Here is a 7,186-nt window from a genome sequence, read left to right as displayed (position 1 = left end):
TTTTATGCTAAAAATCAGAAGTTCTCATTGAACAATACACGGTCACTTGGATGGATGGTAGAGAGAAAACTTACCAAGTGCTTTTAAAAGAGTTTTTAAAAACCTGCTGTATCAGAAATACTTGTGCAGGAGAATGAACCAAAATATTCCCCATGAAAATAACCTGTAAAAGTTGTTAGCTGTTGATCCCAATTCCTTTCAGAAGGCTTGAGCACTCTTTCCAGTAACTGAACAAACTCACATGGATATTTGCCAGCAGAAAATCTGATTTGCAAATTGCAGAATGTGCAATGGCTGTGCCATTGCAAAATTTCCATAAGCTGTGAATTAAATTAAACAGGCCTAGAATCAATACTGTGTATGTGTTGGGTTTTTACCTCACGGAATAAAAGTTTTCTTCCATCTGTATTGTATTGAATTAGTAACCTTGTCTCTTGCTGGCCAGGGTTCCCATCAGTGATTCCAAAACCTTTCCAGTTGCAATCCTATTTATAGTTTTGTTAGATATTAAATATTAGTATTACAAGTCCAAGTGCTGTCATAAATACTGGATACAGTTGATTTTGTGTGGGGCTTCTGTCTCCTATTTTGGGAATTGCTAGACTAAGGAGTAAGTGCTTAGAGCTTAAGCAGCAGAGCAGTCTGCAGTGGCAAACAAACAGACAGACAGTGATAAAATCAAGAAATAGGCCCATCTGTTTGTGTGTGCAAACATTCTGGCCTATCCCTCAACACAGAGTCAGCCCTGAGAGTGCTGTTTAGATTATGTGAGCTCTTGAGACAGTCACCCGTTAGCTCGATAAATGGAGCAAAGCTGCTTAGCACTAAATACCCATAACACACATTTTTTGGAAGGCCGTGTGATTCCCCTCAGTACACTACATGTAAAGTGCACAAATACGTATAGCGAGACACTGTCAAAGAGGAGTAGGAAGGGAGTTGTGTTTCCATTATATGCTTTGTGTCTAGTTTCTTGCTTTCCTTGGTCTGTACATGTGGGATGTAAGCTTCCTGAGATGCTCTTTCTAAAAGCTGATATTTCAGTTGGATGAAAACATTTTGTATTGGTTTTTAATGCAGTTCTTACAGAAAGTGCAGTGAAATATTTTTTTGAGTTTGATACCATGAAATGTTGGATAACTGATCTTTTTGTTAAATAAAATTTCTATCAACTGCTACATTTTCCTTTCTGGCATTTTGGTGGGTTGGGATCTTGAGTTGAAGCAAATACCCTTCCTGCAGCTCTCTTCTCTTGCATGCAGCAGGCTTATCCTAAATATGTTCAGATTTGCTATTCATCTTCAGGAAAAATATTTTAAACTAAGATTATGGGTTCTATATTTGATTCAAAATTATAAAAAATAATAGACCACTATTAAAGACTTTTTTTTCATACCTCACACAGGTGAAATGAAATAATTCTTTGGCTTTAGGAGGCATTTGCTAAATTCCCCATCCCATATTGCCATTGGCTGTGACAGCTGGGAGGGTGATGGGGACTCCAAGTCTTTCACTGAATGCAATTGTCTTACATAGAAAACAGCATTTCATTCCCCAGACTAGCAAAAGCAAACTCACTGAGCTGTGTATGTGAGGTTTGATGTTTTCACTTCATCTGTAGCTCAAGACCCACATGTATTGTGTGTAAAATACTGGAAGTCTGGTCTGATTTGGGCTTGATGTAAATACAGGCTCTTTATAGCAGATGTAAAAATGGTGGATATCGGTGACTGGTACTTGGAATCAAAAGTTTTATGTCCTGAATGGCTCCTCAGAAGCTTCACTGTCTTGTGAAAGCAGCTTCCTCAGAAGACTGTTGCACACATTTTTCCCTTTTGTTTTATTGGGAAGCAAGTTGCTCACTTTTTGCTATGATTCAGGTGCATTGCTTCTCCATCCTGACAGAGCTGAGAGGAGTGGGAAGCAAGTTGTGATTTGAGTGCTGCCAGAAGCAGTTCCCAGTGTGGAAACAGCTCCTTATCCTTACTCTGTTCTCATACACACCCCCAAAAAACCAAGTCTATCTTCTGGGTATCTCCCCTCCTTTTGGGGGTTTGGAACTTCTTGATCTTTACGGTCCCTTCCAACCCAGGCCATTCTGATTCTATGATATACTGAATTGTTTTGTCTGAAAAAATCTTAGCGAATGGACCCAATCTTTCTACACAGAGGAACATTCCAGGTGGTGGGCTGAAGAGTTCCCAATAAACCAGGATAACAGAGTTGTCCTCCAGGGCAGATGCAAGGCAAAGAGCAGCACCAAAGTGCAGGCAGTTGGTAATCCCAGAGATTGCAGTGCTGGATTTATTTGGAAGTGATGGGATAGCAGGAATGACTTTACCAGTGCCTCCAGCTAGGGTAAGTACATCTGAAATTCTCATTCCATTGCTTCTTAGGCCTTAGCAAACATGGCTTGTGATCCATCTAAAGATGTTTTTCTGTCTAGAGGAAGTATTTGTTGCCCACTAACCTCATCCCCTCCAAGTCTGGAGGTTGCCATTTTGGAAATAAGAATACAGCTTTGGGGAAAATTGGAGAATATAAGGAAAAAGTTGCTGCAGAATAATTGTGTTTATACTGGGCATTGCCCAGACAAAGGCAACAGAAACGAGGTCTGTCTGGCTGCATTAGGCTAAACTGCATAAAATCCAGAATTTCTGACTACTAACATAGACACAATCGTTTCCTTTTTGTTGGTAGCTATTTGCTTTTCCCTCTAGGGAAAGCTCAGGTCCACCTTCCTGAGAAAAGGTTTGCGCTCGTGTTGAATCTTCTACCCATTGCTTCTCAGGATGTGTGGCAGCCCCCTAAAAGTGAGGGCAGTCTGCCTGCCCGTTCACCAAACCAGAGCCTGGAGGCAAGGGAAGCTGGCTGGGAAGTGAAATTGTGCTGGTGTGGACTGGGAGAGCTCAGCACAGCCCTTGCATGTGCAGCTCCAGTAACAGATAAATCCCTCTGAGTCACCAACCTGTTAGAGAGGGTGGCCTGTGAGGAATATGGATATATGGTAAATATTTTCTACCTCAAAATGTAACATATTTTTTTTCAGGTGAAAGTAGCAATTTATAATTTATCTATTTGTATCTATCTATCTATTTAGAATTTATCTGTTTGTTTAGAATTTATCTACTTACGTAGCATTTAGAATTTATTTAATATTTAGAATTTATCTATTAGTATCTATTATCTACTAGTATTTAGAACTTATCTATTTAGAACTTATCTATGGAATGTATCTTTTTAGAATTTATTTACTTAATTAGTATCTAGATACTTTTTCACATACTTAACTAACTTTAGAAAAATAGATCATAACTCTTAAGTGTCATTAATAGCCAGATGTAACTAGCTGGTTAAGCTAATGAGGGGCTCTCTAGAACTCAGAACGCTGCTACTCCTCTAAAGAAACAGGCAGGTGCTAATCTCAGAGCTGGGCAGCTGACTGCTGTTAGAAAAGGAAGTTGCTGGCAGCCAGGGTTGGCAATTGCCAACTGAATTGTCTGAGGCTCAGTGCAAAAGAAAAGGAACCTGTGTATGTACCGTTAAAAATCCAGGTATTTATAATTTTTTTTTTCTGTCCTAATTTGATAACAGTATTTTCTGCTGTAAAATCCCACCTATGCCAAGTATATGAGAAATTTTGCTTAAATCAGAGTTTGCAGTTGTTGAACTTGAATGTTATTTTTTTCTGTGTGAAAAATATTCAGATTTTCCTTTAAGCTTAAAAAAAGGCATATTTAGCTAGTACTGAGTGCAAGTTTTTGGCTCAGTTCAGGACTATTAGTGTGTGTTTGACAGTAAGAGGACATTTGAGCTGGCTGCAACACCCACTCAAGAGGAGGAATCATTTTCAGCTAAATAAAGGTCCCAAATACTTGACCTTGGACATGTGCTACAGACAGAACAGATATTGTGAGTAGGGGAAGAAAGAAAAGTAACAAATTCACTTAACTTTGCTTATTCCTTGCTTTAAACTTATGATATACTCTTTTGGCTGTGGGAAAATGGTCTGGGAAATGTATGATGCCTTTCTTTCCAAACTAAATCATAAATGAAATACACTTTTAGGGTGTCAAAATGTTTCTGGTTAGAAATTTGATTTAGAAAGACATACTCTGAATAGTATCTCTTTCCTAATACTGAATAGAGAATCTCAATAGTACTTACAAGAATTAGACTTGCTGGAGTAGGACGGTTTAACCTGTAGCTGTAGAGTTAATTTTGCTTGCAGTTAATTTTGTTCATGGCTTTGGAGAGGTGACTGATAACATAGATTCTTCTATTAGCCAGTAGTCCAGTGACAAAAAGGTGGGATTTTGATAAAGTGAGGATATCTAAAAATGCATCTTGTGTTTTCCCTTAACTACCACATAAGCATGAGTTGTGGCTGGCAATGAGATGTGAGGATATTGATAATCTGTACAGCACCATACAGGTTTTTAAAATCTGACCTCCTGTTTCAGGTTGATTGTCTAAGTAACTGTTTCTTCTAGAAAGCTGTATTATGGCATTTCGAGAAGTAAATTATTTGGCATGGAAATACCCTTTGCACAGCAAATGGGTTCTGTGGGGTAACTGCAACATGGCTTAGTTGCTCTTATGTCCTAGCAAAGGTTTACTGCTCTGGCAGTTACTTAACATAGGAACTGAGACTGACAGGACTTACTGATAGAAGGAGAAAAGCATGCTGGAGATCTTAACTTACCTGCCTCCTCTTGTAAGGACAAGAATCCTTTTCTTTAAGTGGTTGTCATTGTGGACTGAACATTTGGTGATTGACTATTCATTGTCCACCTGCTTGGAGGTGAGATTGGAAAATCTTCCTTACATAATGCTTGAAAGATGGTTTGATCTGAAATCCTCTACCAAGGCAAAGAGTTTTAGGTGTCCCTGTAGATGAGAAACCAAGTGCTCCCTTCTGCTGTGTGTGGGCTCTCTAGGCAGGCTGAATACTAATTTCAGTAACTTGGATTAAGATGTAGTTGGACATCTGGTTTGGTAATTGCTTTTAAAGATGCTGCCTAATCCTTTTTTCTATGTTGCTCTGCATGCGCTTTTCTGTGTGGTTTCGTTTGATTTACTTGTGTGGGTTTTGTTCATTTGTTTGTTTGTTTTGGTTAGGGGTTTGTGTTTGTTTTGTTTTGTTGTTTTTTTTTTTCAATTGTGGGTTAAAGAATAAGATCTTCATAACAGTAAAGGCGTGATGGCTCACTCACCTGTTGGGTAAGGCTGAGGAAAAATTCTGGAGGGAGAATCAATGAGTTTATGTGTATTCTCAGGCAAGGTTGATTGAAAACATGGGACAGTCTTCCCTTCTCAGAAACACTATGCAGAGAGACCAGAATTGCCCCCCTTCTTTTCACTGATGCTGGGGTGGTCAGGGAAATCCATTCCACTTGTAGCTCAGAATGATCTTGTGCTAGAGAGTGTGTTGCTGACACATCTCTTGCTGTGGAGCTGTGACTATCAGCTACACTTCACATATTCTAAATTTTAACTGTTATCTGTATTCCAAAGATAAGCTGCTTGTAAATGGAAAACTTTATCCCAGTGTAAACTTTGGGAGTATTGCCTGGTAATTAGCCCCTTGCAACTAGAGGCTGGTTGAGTAAGCAGTGCATCCAAACACCTTGGTGTTTTTCAGAAGGCCTTTGCCTTTTGGACTTTTATTTGGCATCTGTGACAAAAGCATGATTGCATGTTTAAAAAAGCACTAAAACCAAGAACCATCAACCCTACTTCCCTGCTTCCAAAACCTGAACATTACCTCAGCTAATGTAAATTCTGTAGGTGCCTAAAACTCCAAATGTAGAATGCTAAAGAAATTGCTGAGCTCCCCTGGAAATGCTGCAGCATTCCCTAAGAACCTTGCTGTGCCCAGGTGGTGCAGACCTGGTTGCTGAGCAGGCAGCTCACACTGATGCCCCGCAGGGAGTCACAGGTAACATTGCCCTGCTTGTCTTGCTGGCGGTGCTGAATCCATAGTGCTGGCAGAAGATGACTGTACTGGAGCCTGCTCCCTTCCTTACAGTTTTGCTCCCTTCCTTACATGACTATCCCGTCCTCCTCCCTGCCTGAGGCAAATGGGGGAGACAGGGAGAAAGGCCAGAGACCAGGCCAAACTTCACACCCAGTCCCAGTGACCGCTGACTCAGCGGCTGTCACTGCTGCCTTCAAGCTTTCCCTGTTTTTGGCTTTGGCTGACAGGCTCTTGGCAGGCCAGGGCTGAGGCAGCTGCTGCTCCCGTCTCCTCCTGTCACTGGTACTGCCAGGATGCTTTCAGCTCTTCCAATCTGCTGCTGCCTGAGTCATGGCTCTGGAATGGAAGACAGCCAAGGTGCTCTCCTTGCCTTGGTTGTCCTACTGGTTTTCTGCTCCAAGGGACAACTTCAAGGCTCCTGCTTCTGGGGTGCCAGCTGCCCCTCTGCCAGGAGCAAGGAATTACAAACATGACTAGATCCTGACAAGGAGGACATTTCCCTCAAACACTCTTTGCCTTTTCAGATGCAGGCTGGAATTTCTAAAAGGTCCCTGCGCTCAGGAGTTCCCTGCTGGCATAGCATGTGCCATGTGTTCATGTGCTCACAACTACCTCAGATTGCGTATCAAGCCTCTACCCTGCATTCAAAATACAGGGGGGATTTAACTTTAGTTTACTGCAGAGGATGCAGAATGGGGTTTGGAAACTATGCCCCTCCTCTTCCTTTCTTGGAAAAGTTCCAGCAGGGATGGTAAGCAGTGTAAATCTGCTGATTTGGAAAAAAAATGAGTGGTGCTACTAAGTCAGAATTTAAATAACAGATCACAGGTTGGAGGGAAAGAGGCCATTTCTTGAGATGTGTGTTACTTCTGGTGGGAGTAATGCAGATCTAGGCTCTCCCACGTTTTCATTACAACTCCTCAGGCAATGGAAGATGGCACAGCTGTGAATGAAAAAAGGGGAACAATGACTATATTGCACATTAGGGAAGTTGTATGATTGCCTCTATTTTATTAATGAATAGATTTAGTACAGCTGAGACCTCATAGGACCAGGGTCACAACATCATCTTTTACTTATCCTGCAACATATCCAAGTAAGCTTCCAAAGCTGTGGTGGTATTAAGCTGTACCTTTCTGTACACAATGCTGAGAGGTGCTGCTCAGTACAGGGGAAATACTTTCTGAAGAAGAGTGTGGTGAAACA

General features: G+C 41.0%; 1 long non-coding RNA gene across 3 annotated transcripts in view; it reads left to right on the top strand.

Moving 5' to 3' along the window:
• Positions 1–3,881: 3,881 nt before the first annotated feature.
• LOC108507839 overlaps positions 3,882–7,186 on the top strand; it is a 29,252-nt gene continuing 25,947 nt past the window's right edge. For all 3 annotated transcript variants that reach the window (XR_001878279.1, XR_001878278.1, XR_001878277.1), the window contains exon 1: positions 3,882–3,912. This is a non-coding gene — a long non-coding RNA (uncharacterized LOC108507839). The remainder of the gene's footprint in view (positions 3,913–7,186) is intronic.

Source organism: Lepidothrix coronata, unplaced genomic scaffold, assembly GCF_001604755.1.
Source record: "Lepidothrix coronata isolate B3197 unplaced genomic scaffold, Lepidothrix_coronata-1.0 Scaffold271, whole genome shotgun sequence".
Lineage (NCBI taxonomy): Eukaryota > Metazoa > Chordata > Aves > Passeriformes > Pipridae > Lepidothrix > Lepidothrix coronata.
This window is presented reverse-complemented; position numbering and strand designations above follow the sequence as displayed.